Raw genomic sequence first — 16,496 nt, 5'->3', positions numbered from 1 at the left:
ACACATATATAATGTAAATCACTTAACTATTATAAAATTTTATGGTTCACTAAATGTAATCTGTCCACATATATTTGCCTTCATGAATGCATCATGTAGAGGTAAATTTTTCATAAAAGATGAAAAAGTCTTCAGATGACTAGTAGTAAATACAATTGAATACTTCCCAGTTTCTTGGAGAAATGATAGCTTTCTAAGATTTGAAGTAATAGAAGAAATCATGAAGAAAAGATTGACATATTCAATTACATATAATTTTGAAATGTATGTACAATGAAAAACTATCATAACTGAAATAAAAAAAACAACAGATTGAGAAAAATATTTACCCAAATATGCCAAAGGAAATTGTTATGAAGATTAAATGAGATTAAATGAGATGATGAATGTGAAAATGCATAGTTAACTCTGAAGCATAAAAAATATTTACGTTCTGAAAAATTATGCTACAATTTACTGAGCAATTCCTGTGCACCAGGCACTTATTGTATCCATATAATCCTGATGCTAACTGAGGGCTACCTGCACTCTAAGATCTCCCTAATTCTATGGCTTAGGGGTGACCAAAACTTTAAAGGGAGAAATCTCATTAATCTGATGTCATTCTTCTCCTTGTGCTCCTTAACTAAGCTCTGGTCACCTGAGTTTCCTTGAGGCTCTATTTGTAATGTCCCATGTCAAACTCAGTCCTTCCTCTAAAAGGAATTTACTCCACATATATTGTGTTTATAGGAACTTTAGGGATAATGAGGGTGACACAGGATATCACTGCAAAGCCTTTGCCATCTTTTTGTCCCCTACTCCTATTACTCTCCTCTCTCCTTCTCAGAAACATATTTCTTCCTTATATCATGAAGAATTATTTCCTTTCTTAAAGCCTTGAAGCCTACCTCAAGTGGACTTATTAAGGCAATTTCTGAACAAAGGAGGCCCTCTTCCTAAGGTAAATCTTACATTAGCCTCTAAGAGGATTAAAATGTCCCTATTTAATTATGTATATTATTTCAAATCCTCACAAAAGTCTTGTAAGGTATGTCCATTCTCATATGTGGTACATGAAGAAATAAAGACAGAGAGATGAAATGCCTCCTTGAAATTATATATCAATAGGTAGCTACATGGTCTTAATAATAATTAAAGCAATAATATGTAAATATATAAATAATATATATGTAAAAGGTATATGTGTAAATAAATTAGAGAAAAAATTTATATCCCAAGTGACTTGAACTATAAACTCTCATAATAGGAAATAGAAATGTACTTCTTTGCTTCTGTCTGTATAATATCACTACTTATCCTACTGATAACAATAATAAAAATAACAACATGTAACATATGTTGAGTTTATTGTGTACCAGGCAACATTCTAGGTGCTTTAAAATGTATTAACTTTTTAAATCTCACAACAATCTAAACAGTTAAACACTATTATTATCCCCATTCCATGGATAAGAAGTATAAATAAATTAAACAACTTGCCCAAGTATACAAGCATGCAGAAGCCTGTAACCTAATAAGCTCTCATAAGCTCTACACTAACACAAAATAAAAGATTCACTAGCCCTTGTAATTAAAGACCTTAAAAATCACACCATAGCAAGTCCAAGTTTTACATTCTTTAAAATTAGGAAATGTTTTATTTAAAACAATAATACCAAGTACTAGTGACATTGTGATAAAACTGGTTATACACATGTGGTAAATGGTCATGGAAAGCTGGCCTTTTTGAGAGACAAAAATGATTATCATCTTTGACTCAGTTTGTCTCTGGGGAATTTATTATAGAGAAATAAACTTTTTAAATGTAAAAAGATATATATCATGTTACTCATTGCAGCTTAAATGTCTAACAACTGGGAAAATATGATATATTAATTCAGTGAAATATAATGCAGTCATTAAAATTTCAATTATGGACTATGTTTTTACATGGAAATATGTATCTATAATGTTAATAAAAATCTATGAACAGAATATATACATATTATTACTATTTTAAAAAATAAATGCTTATGAACAAAGAATCAATATAGAGTATATAAAGTTAAATTGGTAGAAGAAAAATGATCTTTTTTAACATTTTTATCTTTAAATTACATTTACGTTATAATTTATTTGAATACAACAATAAAATGGGTAGGCAATTTGGGGAATCAAAGAGGATTTCATATGTATTATTCATGGTTACTCTTGGAGAGGGATCTAGTGTTGGAGAGGGACCTGATGCCAATTTTTCACTCAGCATAAATCCTATAAACTTCTACAAACCAAATAGCTTTTCCAGCCAACCTTTTGTACTCAATACTCCTCAAGAATTCACTTCTAGAATGTCTTTCTGTGGAAGGAGTTATCAAGAGGAAACCGACATGCCCAGCCCCCAAATTCCTCGTGAATTACTACCTTTCCATGTCACTATTATGATGAAATGTGTTCTGTCATTCACATGTGTTGGGCTGAGGAAAAACGAGAACCCCTGTAGAAAGAACTAAATACTCTTACCCAGAAAAGTACTTGTCCAAATCCACATTACTCCGCTAAACACCTACATTGCTTGCTTTTAGTCATGAATTCTCTAATGTGTGAATTGGCTTCTCACATCGCTTGGGAGCTCTTGAGAGCAGACAGGACCCATATCTGTTCATTTGGTTTTCTCTAAATCACAGTGATATGCCTAAATTGTTCCTCTAATCTTGAGTACTTTTTCCTCTCTTTGCCTTCTAAAGGAATCCTACTCAATCTTCTAGCTCTGAGAGATCACATCTGTGCAGAGCTTTCCAACCCCGGTCAGGCAGAGAGAAGAGTTCCTGCCTCTTATTTGCAGTATCATTCTGAACACCCTCAGATATTACATTTCTGACAGTGGCTGTTTCATCCCACCACAGCACTGTCCTTGTAGTTATTGTCGGCTTTACAAACGGTATGTCCACTTGGTAAAATCTTGACTAGAACTACAAAAAAGAGAAAAGGAAAGCCTTTACATTTATTTCAACCCCTGAGAAGCACCATGTATATAAAGCACACTGTACATATCATAGTTTTATCAGTATTATATAAGTATATAGTTATATAAGTATTCATTATATAAGTAGTCTTACCAATGTACTGTTCAGTAACATGCTTTTTTAAATTTTAATCCACATAAAAATATAGTATGGATAATTATCCATGTCAATTCATATAGATTTGGTTTAGTTTATTCTTCTAAATCTATGGTGTTCCATAATAGAGATGCTCAATAACTTACCTCATTTTATTTCAATGGATATTGAATTCAATTGTATTCAATTGTTTACTATCTTAAATAATACTGCAGTGAATATCTTTATATGTGTATCTTTCTTCACTTTTTAATCTTTTTCTAGGACAAATGTCTAGAAGTGAAATAGCTGTGTAAATCTATACACATATTTTCAAATTTGATATATAACTACATTACCCACCAGAAAGGCTGTACCAGTTGTATCTCCCATGAGACCTTATTGAAGTCCTTGATTTTCTGCGCCCTTTCAGCACTGATTATCTTCATATTATCTTTTAAGAACTTGTTTATCTCTCTTGCTTCCAATTAGACTGGTTTTATAGAGGGCAACAATGTATGTTTATCATCTTTTGATGTCCAATTAGATTTTCAAAAATACATATGAATACTTGTCTAATGGAAATTTGTAAAATAAATGTGAAAAGTTTAAATGCTAAATCATTAAGCAGATTATTTATATACTACCATGTATATAAATACATGCATGACAAATCGAATTCTGGTTCTGTCTCCTATTCACTCTATCCTGAGGCAGGACACATAAACTCTTTGAGCCTCAGTCTCTTCTTCAGTAAAATGAGCTCAGTAGTGCCTCTAATTTTTTGTAACAACATGAATGTAAGGATTGAATAAGAAAATCCTATAAAATCTTGCTAATCCCATTAAGGTTTACAAAATAGCAGCATTAGTATTAGCTGGGAGCTGATTATAAATATAGAATCACAGGCTATGCCTAGACCTACTGAATCAGAATCTGCATTTTAACAAGGTCTCCCAGTGATTCTTATTCAGTTCAATATTTGAAAAGCACAGATAGAAAACATTAGCACAGAAGCAGACTAATAACATGTAATCAATAAAATAATAACAGTGATGATGCAGATATGATGTATGTAGAGTACCCAGCAGTGAATAAATCATAGTTGCTTTGATTTTTATTCGCTGTTCGAATTTGGCTTTAAAACAACAACCTGGGCTCATAAAAAATGCTGCATCTCTTTAATGTATGCATAAGTTCTATTTGGGGGTGTTAAGCAATGTCCTATGCAGTAGAAAGAATGTGATTTGCACTTGGCCATTACTTTGGGAGGCAGTGGAGCATGCGCCTTGGGAACCAGAAAGAGTTGGATTTGAGTCCTAGCTCTGTTTCTCATTAGCTCTTGGTTTCCAGGTAAATCAAGAGATTTACTTAGCTCTGTTCTCTTCAGCTGGTTGTACTGAGACTTTTAATAGTTTACCTGTATAATACCATGAGCAATATTTGGCATATTTCAGAGTTGGGAATAATATCTACTAATAGTTGCTGTGATAAGTGTTCAATAGTGTTCTAAGTAGGTATTTCATTTACTCTTCGTGAAATCCAATAGCTAAATATTTATCATTATTCTTATTTATGAAAAGGTAAGTAGTCTTAGAGTTAGGTGAAGTCACTTGCCTAAGGCCACACGGCCTCCTGTAAATGGCGTAGCTGACTATATAAACCTAGGCAGTCTGATGTCACAGCTTAATCCATCTTTTTTTCTTTTCTTTTTCTTTTTTTTTCTTTTTTCTTTTTTTTTTCTTTCTTGACAATGCTTCCTTCAGAAAGTGAAGCATTTAACACCTTCCAAGTAACCTTTTCTTTTTCCATTCATATTTTCCACCGTTTTGTTTTTCTCCTCTCTACCTCTCTCTAGAATTAATTCCTTGATCAACTGGTAATACCCAGGAGCGCAATGTGGCTTCAGCATAAATCAAAGTGATGGTGGCATATACCAAAGGTCACTGATCCGAGGAATATTTTTTTTCTTTTCACTGTCTCATGTTTGTCAGGGCTTTTAATAGCTTTAAATTTCTTTCACATGTGGTCAATAATAATGAACACGCTTATGCATTTAATAAGTATCAGACACTGCTCTAAGGATTTTCCTCAGTAATTATCTGAGGTATTAATTCAGTCAATCCCTATAACGACTCAATGATATAGGTGCTTTAGGCACCCTCAATTTACAGATGAAGAAACTGAGGCCAAAGAATTTATGTCAGTTGCTCAAGGCTGCCGTTGTAGCTAAAATTCAAACCCAGGCAGCCTTGCTATAGAATCTATTCTTTTAACCACTATGCCAATATTGAGATATCAGTAGAAAGGTTCTAGCATGACCACTTCATAGATGAGCACAAATCTTCAGAATAATATATTATTTGCCAGAAGTTACATAGATTGCTAGTTGCAGAACTGGGATTAAAATCCAAGTATTCTGAACCCAGGCTATTGAAATAAGAAAAGGTAACCCAAGCAAAACAGCCACAAAGAAAGCCATAAAGGAGTTTGTATGGAAACTGAGGTCCACAACATGCTAGAAGGGAAGGGTCCTCTGCATTGCCTGAGAGATTTGGTTTGTCAGTTTTGAATGAAGTAATAGTTTTCTCCTTCCCAGAAAGCCCATTCTCCCATCAGTTTGATCCTGCATCTGGAATTATGTTTGACTCTGAATTTGCAATGCACAATAATGTAGTTTTATTTCTGTTTGTGTTTTTCCTTCTTATTCTTATTTTCCTTCTTCTTAACAGTCAGACCCTTCCCCTTTACATTAGTCCACTGAGATTGTGTTAAATTAAGAAAAATAATCCTCCAATGAAAACACCAGTATTCCTATTCTCTGTGGTATGCTATTAACACGTCATTTCTGTCTTGTAATTATTGTCAATTGTTACTTCTCTTTTTAAAAATCTGCTCTCTCTTCCCATTTTCCAGATCATGTAGCTTATAAATGCTTTTCATTTATTTTTGATTTGGGGCTCTAATTTGTTCCTAAATTGCCAACTGTCAACATTTTGAGATTCGATGTTTGATTTATAGTATTAGATCCTGCCTTTCTCTTCTAGTAACAAAATAAATACGTGGATGTTTGTTTAGAATTGATAGAAAAAATATTTTTAAAGTATACAAAGCATTATTTCCATGTAATTTGATTTTATTTTTAGTGTAAAGTAAGCAGAGAAAATATTATCCTTTTTTTTTTTTTAAATAGAAAAATAACCTGCTGTTCAGAGAAATTAACTCAGAGAAATTAAATGAGTGGCAAAAAGAAGGAGGCTGTCATTCTCCAGGAAACTTTTATTTCTTTTTCTGAATGATAGAGGGGAAGAAACTAGGTTAACACCTGGATTTGAATCATCACTATCCTTCTTAGCTTCTGTGTAAACTTGGGCATACCACATACCTTTTCCAAGTAGGAGTATCTACCAATCAGAATAGAGGTGATTAAAGATTGTATTACCCACACTTGAAAACAAATTCAGTATTGGAGTAGGTCAGATATCTAGAGTGCTTTTGGTTTGGTCAAGTGGGTGGATAGTGCTACTTTAATAGAGAGAGGGAGGGTGAGACACTCAACTGGCATTTGATCTTACGAATCTAAGGTTCAGCGGACAGATTGGGTGAGAGTTGTAGGCTCCATGGTGGTCCTGTTCTGCAAATGGTGTGCTGCCTTCTCTTGAGTGACCAAATTGATTCGTTAGTCCAAGAAGATATCATTGGGCTCTTCAGTGTGGTTTCTTTAAAGTATTTCTTTGCAATTGCATTATTTCGGCAAGTCTCAAAGGTACATTTGTGATCTAAAGGAAGCAACACAAAGAAGTTATAACGGTGCCTCGTATCCCCTACATGCTCAGTAAGAAGCAACAAGAAAAGGGTGAATTGGGCAAGATGGGAACCAATTGGTCACAGTAGACACAGTGCTTGGAGAGAGCAGTTGTGTTGAGCCCTGGAGTTTCAGAGAAAATGGGCTGGTGTGGTGGGAAGTGGAAATCAAGAGACCCCAACTGAATCATTCCACGTCTCCTGATTTCAGGTTCCACATGTTGAAAATGAGGGGCTAACCTATAGCAGTCCTAGGATTTTAGCAGTCTATTCATGGGGCTAGTGAACAGTGTACAGTAGGTGTATCTGGGGCTTCTGTGGCATGGGCCAATGTATGTCTCCTTTCTTTTTCCTTTAATACAAAGGACAGAGAAAGTAATGATTCTATGAATATACAGCCCCCCTCCCCCGCCACTGCCCCAAAGGGAAAATTAAGTAGTAAAGGGCTTTACTATTGCAAAGAAGCAGATAATAAGACAATTAGGACCATTAAAAATTGACAAAGCATCAAGACCAGATGAATTGCATGGCTTCATTCTGACAGCAATGTCAAGGGGATGGGAAAAACCATTGACTATCTTTAAGGTCAAGAGACTCCCCACACAGACAGCAAATGTTCTCTTAAGTCCGAAAGCTAGAACCAGGCCCAGGTATAAAGGTACTGTGTCACTAAAGGGTTCCTCAGATTACACATCTCCAACTGAGGCTTTTCTGTGCCTTCTAAGACCCTCTCCATCTTTTCATTATGCCACCAGTAATAGCGTTTCTTATAGGCCTGACTCTGTCCCCCATTAAAATGTGAGCCTCTCTAGAGCAAAGCTTTATTTTTCCATGTCAGATATGGTGACAGCACAGAGAAGATACTCAGCAAATTTGTGGTATGACTAAATGAATAAATGAAAGAAGAGGGGGATGAATCTTTGGCCTCAGTCCCATATAAGCTCCCTCAGAGACATATGTTTTGGGGAAGAATATTGGTAATACCCTTCTCAAATTAAAATCTCGAAGAATCTGTTTTTCTACAAGAACCTGGCCAATTCCTAAGAAGTCCTAAGAATAGTATGACCCTTGCAAAAGAAATTTGAGAAGAAAAAGCACATGACCAAAAAAAGCCTAGCTACTGAGCATGGGACCACTCTTAAAGACTTCATTTTCAAATGCATCCAAAATGTGAATATATGGGTAGTAAATATTGTGTCTGGATATCCTGTACATCTTGATATATAGAAGAGGTAAAACTCAGAAAACTTAAGTCTGTCAAAATCACAAAGCACAACAGACAGACCAGGAGACAGACCGGGCCAACTTTACCCCAAGTATGTCTAAGCCTCTTCTCTGTCCACTATGCCTAAAACCTCCCAACTTTATGAGACACTGATGTTTTTATGCCTCTGGCATATAAGGCAATTGGAATCATGTCAAACAAAGTTTGTGATCACTGTTCAACTTCATTTGTTGTGCATAGCAAATGATAGTGGGCCTAAGAGTGCTGTCCTTTAGACATGACTTGCTGGTTCTGAATTAGGGTCCCTATTCTGGAGCTCTGACCACTATTTCTCAGGCAGGCTCCTTCTCCAGTGGAGGTGCCTAGGTGGAACTCTTAACAGTATGGAAGGGAGACGCATTGCCATTCTCATTGAATAGTGGGGAAACTGAGATTTAGCAAATATGTAACACCCCAAGGACATATTGGCCTAAAAAAGTCTGGAGAAAAGTCTGGAGTTGATACCTAGTTTCCTGCTTCCTTGTCCAATATCATTTCTACTAGCCCTCAGCTCAAGACAGTTATGAGACTTTACAGATCGTTTTGCTTTTTATTAACGTTTAAAAATTAAGTTTATTGGGGTAACATTGGTTAATACAATTACATAATTTTCATGTGTACATTATAATTCGTCATCCGTATATTCTATTGTGTTTTGGTTTTACCACCCAAAATCCAGTTTCCTTCAGCTACCACATATTTGATCCCCTTTACCCACTTCACCCTACCCTTACCACCCCCATATTTGAATCCCCTTTACCCCATCTACCTCCTCTAAGACTTTACAGATCTTAAAGAGGGTGCGGTATCGGCTGCTATAGAGATGCATTGTTGTGGATCTGAATCCTGATGCTGGCACTTACCAGTTGTATGACCTTGGAGAAACTGCATATCTCTGAGGCTCAGTTTCCTTTCCCATGTAATGAGAGAACTAATACCTACCTCACTGAGTTGCTCTGAGAATTAAATCAATCTGTGAATTAATTAACTTATTCTCCGCCTTGTACCAGAAAGGATTCAAGGTGGCTTACAAGGACACAATAATATGATTTAAGAATGGGGGAGAAAAGAAATAAGAAGAAGACGGGCAGATAGGGAAGTTAGTACAATGCAATGGCTAGAAATAGATGCGTTTTTCACAAAGCTGTCCAGTGGCAAACCCCAAAGAGGAGGCTTGACAGCTATATTGTTTTCTGTGTCCATTAGGTTATATCAAATCCTTAATGTAAGGGGAGCACGGATAGGTTTAAGGTATGAGGTATAGTTCATATTCCTATATTTAAGATATAGGGTATCCTTACCTGTATTACAGGTTCCAAGCATTATATTTGGCAATGAAGATCAGTGATTAAAAAAGGCAGATATGGTCATTGCCCTCATGGAGGTGACTATCTTCATGACTTCATGGCATCAATATGATGTATCTCATCCATGATATCATCTTGGATCAAAAAAAGCAAAGAATAAATGTGTTAGTTAAAGTTCCACATGCCAAACTCTGAGCACAGTGTCTGGTATAAAAAATATGTTTAACATTCATTTGTCCACTTATTTAACAAATGTTTATCTGTCTTTGATATCTACATCTATGCCTTCTCCAGGCACTGGGGATGTGCAGGGACAAAACATCTCTACCTACATTCTAGTTTAGGAGAGAGATAATCAACAAGATCATTAGGTAATGTATGTGGGACAATAGATATTGATAGGAAAAGATGGTAAAGAGCACTTGAATCCAGTTCAGAGAGAATGATCAGGAAGGCCTCACTGAGAAGGTGACATTTGAGTCCAAACCTGAAGGAAGACAGGGAGGGAGGCATGAAGTTTCTGAAGAGGGCATTTTAAGCAAAGAGAAGAGCAAGGGCAAATGCCAAAGGCTGGCACAGTCCTGGCAAGATCCACACAGTATCAGGCAGGACTCTTTCAGTTGGAAGTAGCAGAAACAACTCCGAACAGGTTCACCAAAACAGATTTACAGGAAAGAGACATGAGTGGTACATAGAACCTGAAGATGAGATGCAAGAAAGCAGCCCCCCCTAACTGGGGAAGCTCTGGAGAGCCGGGCCTAGCTCCCCTGGTGTGCTCTCTCATCTCTTCTCTGAACATTGGCTCTGTCCTCTCAGGGTTCTTCCTCTATTCACGTGGAGCATGACATGTGGCTGGAAGCTGCAATCACATTCTTAGAGCCTTACAGCCAAGCAGTGTAATAGATATACATTTCCCTGCCCGCTCTTTCATAAAAAGTGCCTGGACCCAAAGGTCACTGTGGTTGTAGGATGGGACATGACATAATTGGCTCAGCCTTGGGTTATGTGCTCACCTCTGTCGTCTGGTTAACAAAATCTGTCACTGAAAGGAGGTAGAGAAAAGGGAGCTGAGCTTACTAAGACCATAGACACCAAAAATTCTACTCTAAGTAAATGACTTGCCCTAAGAAAAATACTTCATAAATGTCACAGTGGCGATTACATCTTTCTACCCCATCAGGAGTCATTAATATCCTAGTTAATTTGACATATGAGTGGGAACCTTGGACTACTATATTTTCTTGCTGATTCCCAAGAGATGTTTTGTGGTTTCTCTCATCTATACAGAGGACATTCTATTTGTTGTCATATGCATATAACGATCCCATAATCGAAAATGCTTTATGCTTATGATGCTGAGTGGTAGGCTATAATTACCTCCCCTTTGTTGTCATTAGGAAGTGCTTTGAGATTTCAAACAACTGGAAAGTAGGCCACAAGTACACACAAAACCTCCAACAATGCACAAGTTAATTTTAAGCAGGGTCATTTTGGGTGATAACAATAATTATGATTAAAAAGTAATTTAAAGAGCAAAAGATGAAATGCATTCTAAACAGTGAGGAAAGTTTTGTGAAATATTCTGGAGAAAATAGATATAGACTTATAATGAGATGATAAGAATTAGGGGTATTTTTCTACACTCTGGTCATTTTAGTCAACATATAATTATTTTCCCCTAAGGTTTAGTTGTATCAATACACACACATGTCTTCTGGCTTCAGCTAAAAGAAGGCACTGGCAGGAGACCGAGGGAGGTAAGGGAGTGAGGCTGGGGCATTTATTTCCCCAGTTTGGTTCCTACAAGAATATCTCAGATTCCTCAATCTCTCTCTCTCTCCCTTCTCTCTCCCTTCTCTCTCCCTTCTCTCTCTCTTTCGTTCTCTCTCTCTCTTACTCTCTCTCTGAAAATCACTCTCTCCTCATGTCCTTTTAGATCCATGGAGTGGAGGGGAGTGGTGTTGATAGCTCCCAGGTATTATGAGCCCCAGGGTACCGCTCTATCCCCTAGGCCATACCTTTGTAAGCTATGTCTTTATTAAAATCTCCTCAGATTTTCCAATTTGACAGGACCACCTATTTTGTGTAGGTACACTAACACACTTCCCCCAGCCAAATTCTTGCTCATCTTGCAAGTACCTTATAATGGTATTAATTCTGCTCATCAGTCAGGCATGTCTGTGGTCAGATATGTCTTTGCATTTCTCTATGCATTTTTGTTAATTCTCACTCCTGATCTTGGAATGCCCTCTGTTTAAACTCCTCATCATCAAATTTCTCCAAAGCTACTTCCTTAAGGAAGCTTCCCTGACACACCAGTCAGATGCAATTTTATCTTTCTCTGGAATCCCACAGGTCGTTATCCAATTTCTATCACAGCGCTTATTTCTACTCTACAGCTTTTTGTTTGGCACACATCTTATCTTCCTTAATTAGCTGATGGATCCATGCCTTCAGGATTCACTACTCAACAAGATGCCAACAGAATGCCTTGCAATATGAGGCATTCAGGAAATATCTGTTGATTGGTAGAATGGATAGATTGCTAAATTTCAGTGATATTGCTTAGACAGCTAATCTCAGACAACTGCTCCCACATTTTAGCATCATACTCATTAAATCAGCTAACATGTCTAGAGGACCTATTACATGCCAAGAATTATGCTAAGTGCTAATTATTCCATAACTGTCAAAAAAAAACCCACACAAAAAAACCCACAAACCTACAGTTGCAAAGTATATATTTATTGACCCTACAAAATAATTTTAAAAATCTCTCATTGATTTGAATGTTTAAAATCATCTGTGCAGAAATATATAGGGTCCTTAGAACACATCTTTAGTAGTTTCTCCACTCTGATTTCTGCAAACACTGCAGTTAATTACACATTCTCAACAGTACTGATAGTCACCTCAACTTAAACACAGTTTGCACCCATATAGAACTGTGAGACTCAAACTTTCCTGGCTGTGAGAACATCATGTAAGGAGCTTTACAATATAAATTCTTGTCACATTAGTCCTCATCTCCACCTCAGACCTGTTGAATTGTTGTTTAGGTTGCAAGTGGTGGATGATTTGAATGTTATCACCTTCTCCTTTCCTACCTTTCTTCAATTCTGACTTCACTAACTAGGCACCTTCCAAAGATGGTATTCAGAAACCATTGTTTTAAAGTAAGTTTTAGTCATATAGACATCTGTAAGAAAAAAAAAAACAAAACATTTTTTCTGCATTTAATAGATGAGGAAATTGCAGTTTTAATATATTAAGTGAACTGGAAAAAGAAATAAGCATTTCAATGAAGTAGGAACATTAAGGCTGAATAAACATGATAAAAGGCTCAATCCTTGATGTCAGCAAGATGTCAGAATAAGAAGCCCCAGACCTCTTTCCCCCAATACAGACAACAATTCAACAACACATGGACCAGTTCCCTTATGAGAAATCCAGAAAAGAGTTGCGAGGCACCTGTACTTCAGATGAGCACAAAACTAGCCAGATCCGCATCTAAGGAAAATGCAGGGCATTCACTTGTGGTAATTCCTCTCCTAAGTTCAGCATGGTACAAGTAGAAGAAAATCCCCAACTTCTAGCATCTCCCTGAAGGAAAAATGTCGAAGCATTTGTCCAGTGTTCCAGAATTTTGGGGAATTGTCCATGGGACTGGTTTCATTCTCACCTGTCTTGGAGCACTAATGGGACCTAGAATACTGTAGATGCCTGGTGTCCCATGATAAAAGAGAGCTGGGCAGCTTTCTTCTGTTCAAGAGGACCCATAGTACAGCAGAGAGAAGCTGATGTAGTTTAGCAGCCTCTCCCTCAGGAGCGAGGAGAAGAGTGAAATGTGCACCCAATGTCCTGGGTTTGCAGGGAGCTGCCTGTTTTTTATCCTTCCTGACTCAGAGTACTCATAGAACCCAGCACACTCTAGGAGCCTGGGGGCCTCTGAGAACAAGACCTCGGTGGCTTGAGACCTCTCCAGAGAACCTTTCGTACTGCAGACAAACGTCAGATAAAGTAAGAGATTACAAGCTCCTAAAAAATAAAACTGACAAATTTCTCTAATTGGGAATTTAGCACAAGTCTAGAAATAAATGCATTCTACGAAAAGTCTTGAGAGGCCCCCAGAATATCTGGCTGGACTGATTAGTGAAGGTTTTTCCCTGTAAGAAGTTAGTCTGTAAAGACTAGGAGAGGTGGTTGTTTATTCGAATGCAAGAATACCAACACAAAGTGCAAGGCACATGGAGAAACAGGAAAATATGTCCCAATCAAAGAAACATAATAAATCTCCAGAAATCTACCCTAAAGAAGCAGAAGTATATGAATTACCTGACAAAAAGTTCAAAATTATTGTTATAAAAATTCTCAGTGAGTTCAAGAAAATGATACAAAACAAAACGAGACTATCAACAAAACAAATAGAAAATGTTAAAAAAAATTGACAAAGCAAAAATTTTGAAGCTAAAGAAAACAAAAACTGAATTTTTAAATTCACCAAAAAGGTTCAAACACAGACTTGATCAAGCAAAAGAATCAGCAAAGTCAAAGACAGGTAATTTAAATTATCTTATTATGAGAGAAGCAATAAGAAAAAAAGAATAAAAAAGAATGAAGAAAGCCTAAGAGACTTATGCGATACTACACTATAAAGTGGACCAATATATGCATTTTGAGAGTCATAGAAGGAAAAGAGAAAGAAAAGGAACAGCAAACTTATTTGAAGTAATAATAGCCCAAAACTTCCAAAACCTAGGGAAGAAACTGTATATCCAAATTCAAAAGGCACAAAGGGCTTTGACTAAGAGGAAACTAAAGAGATTTATTGAAATACATTATAATCAATTTGTACACAAAGACAAAGAGATTTTTAAAGCAAAAAGAGAGAAGCAATTTATTATATACAATTGTATCATATACAATGAGGGGCAACAAAAGTAGTTTTGTATGCAATTTAAGTTTTCCACTTAAATTATAAGACATTTTACATAAGCCCCATGGTAACCACAAAGAAAATAACTATAGAAGATGAACAAAAGAAAATGAGAAAATAATAAAAGCATATCACTACAAAAAAAAATCAACAAACACAAAGAAAGATAACAAGAGGGACAAAAAAACTATGACAGAAAATAATTAACAAATAGCAATAAGTCCTTCTCTATCACTAATTAATTTAAATGTAAATGAATTAAACTCCCCAATCAAAAAATGTAGAGCAACTGAATGGATTAAAAAAAAAAAATCCAACTATATGCTATCTACAAGAGACTCACTTTATATAAAAGACACACATATGCTGAAAGTTAAAGAATGGAAAAAGATAATCTGTACAAATTATAACCATCAGAGAGCAAGGGTGGTTGTACTGATATCAGACAAATGGTCTTTAAATCAGAAATGGTCGCAAGAAACAAAGGAAGACAATACATAATGAATAAGAGGATCAATCCACCAAGGAGATATAACAATTACAAATATAGATTCACTTGAGATCAGAGCACCCAAATATATAAAGCAAACCTTGACAGAACTGAAGGGATAACAGACAGCAACACATAAATAATAGGAGATTTCAATACCCTATTTTCGATAATGTGTATAACACTGAGACAGAAGATCAATAAGGAATCAGAGGAATTGAATAACACTATAGACAAAATGGACCTTACAGACATATTCAGGACATTCCACCCATCAGCAGCAAAATACACATTCATCTTGAGCACACCAGAGCATTCTCCAGTATAGATCAGATGTAGGTCACAAAACAAACCTTAACAAAACTTTTTGAAGATTAAAATCATACCAAGTACCTCTTCTTACCCTAGTGAAGTGAAACTAAAAATCAGTAGCAGAAAGACAAACTGTAAAATTCACAAATATGTGCAAATTAAACAACATACCCTTGAACAACAAATGGGTCAAAGAGGAAATCAAAAGAAAAATTTGGGGTTCTTCAACTGGCAGCATCAATATCACCTGAGAACTTGTTAGAAATGTAAAGTCTTTGGCCTTACTCCCAGACCTACTGAAGCAGAATTTCTGGGAATGGGGCCTCATAGTCTGTGTTTCAACATTTCTACCAAGTGACTCATGCTAGTGAAGTTTCAGGCATGTTATGAGTAACAAATCAGACAAGAGATCTGAAAGGAGCATACCAAGGGCTAGACGATGCGGAGTAACATTGTTTCTTTATTATCTCTTCTTTTTCTAATATTTGCCCTCTGAGGGTGGTAAAATTGAAGACTCAACTGTCAGCAAAACTGACAGGAGGTAGAGAAAGAGCAAAATCACAAGATAGCCACCTTAATAGGTAGCTACCAAAAATGTCAACAAGCAATGGATTGGCAATAATAGCAATTACTTTGTTTTCCCTAAATGGCTCTTGATTTTTTTTTTCATGTAAACAATGGTTGTGAAATTGAATTCTCATAAGGGTGATCAATAAAGTGGCAGTGAAAATCTGTTTGTGTGAGAAAATCTGTTTGTGTGAGAAATTTTATATATAAGCACTGCTCTGTAGGGTCTGGTTCCAAGCGACTGCTGGATCTAAGTGGTATCCTAAGGGAAGGCTGCTTTTTCCTCTCACATCTCAATCCATAGTTTTTGCATATATTGAGCTCATAAAAACTATGGAACAAAAGAACGAACACCTCACTAATCATAAGCCTGGGAGTAAAGAGGTTCAAATTCTAGTTTCCCAGAGCTTCTCCTAAATCATTACTTTTCTCTCTTCTTTGAAAGCTGATTCTACTCTACCATCTTGGAGATTTGCCAGGGTCATTTCCCCACATTTATCTGAGATTCCTAGTACTTTACTCATAATCCTACTCTATACTTCAAGTTTCATTGTCATGTAGGGCATTTTTAAAAATAAAGACTGATGTCTTTGTGGATGACCCACACAATACCTGCTATCTCTCACCTCCTAACTTTTCAAATTTCAATGGCTTTGGTCCCATTCAACTTCAGCCACATACTACTTGGCTACCCTCTGGATCTGGACCTTGTCATTACTGGGACTTCTCTACTCTG

At 36.4% G+C, this 16,496-nt stretch overlaps 1 long non-coding RNA gene across 1 annotated transcript; it reads right to left on the bottom strand.

Annotated features, from left to right (window-relative positions):
• Nucleotides 1–1,332: 1,332 nt before the first annotated feature.
• Nucleotides 1,333–15,525, bottom strand: LOC107196781. The gene is made up of 4 exons (XR_001518228.2): nt 15,365–15,525; nt 9,450–9,589; nt 3,444–6,859; nt 1,333–2,951 (listed from the first exon to the last, which is right to left on the bottom strand). It is a non-coding gene; the product is annotated as an uncharacterized LOC107196781 (long non-coding RNA).
• Between the last annotated feature and the right edge of the window lie 971 nt (nt 15,526–16,496).

Source organism: Pteropus alecto, unplaced genomic scaffold (assembly GCF_000325575.1).
Source record: "Pteropus alecto unplaced genomic scaffold, ASM32557v1 scaffold7, whole genome shotgun sequence".
Classification (NCBI taxonomy): domain Eukaryota; kingdom Metazoa; phylum Chordata; class Mammalia; order Chiroptera; family Pteropodidae; genus Pteropus; species Pteropus alecto.
This window is presented reverse-complemented; position numbering and strand designations above follow the sequence as displayed.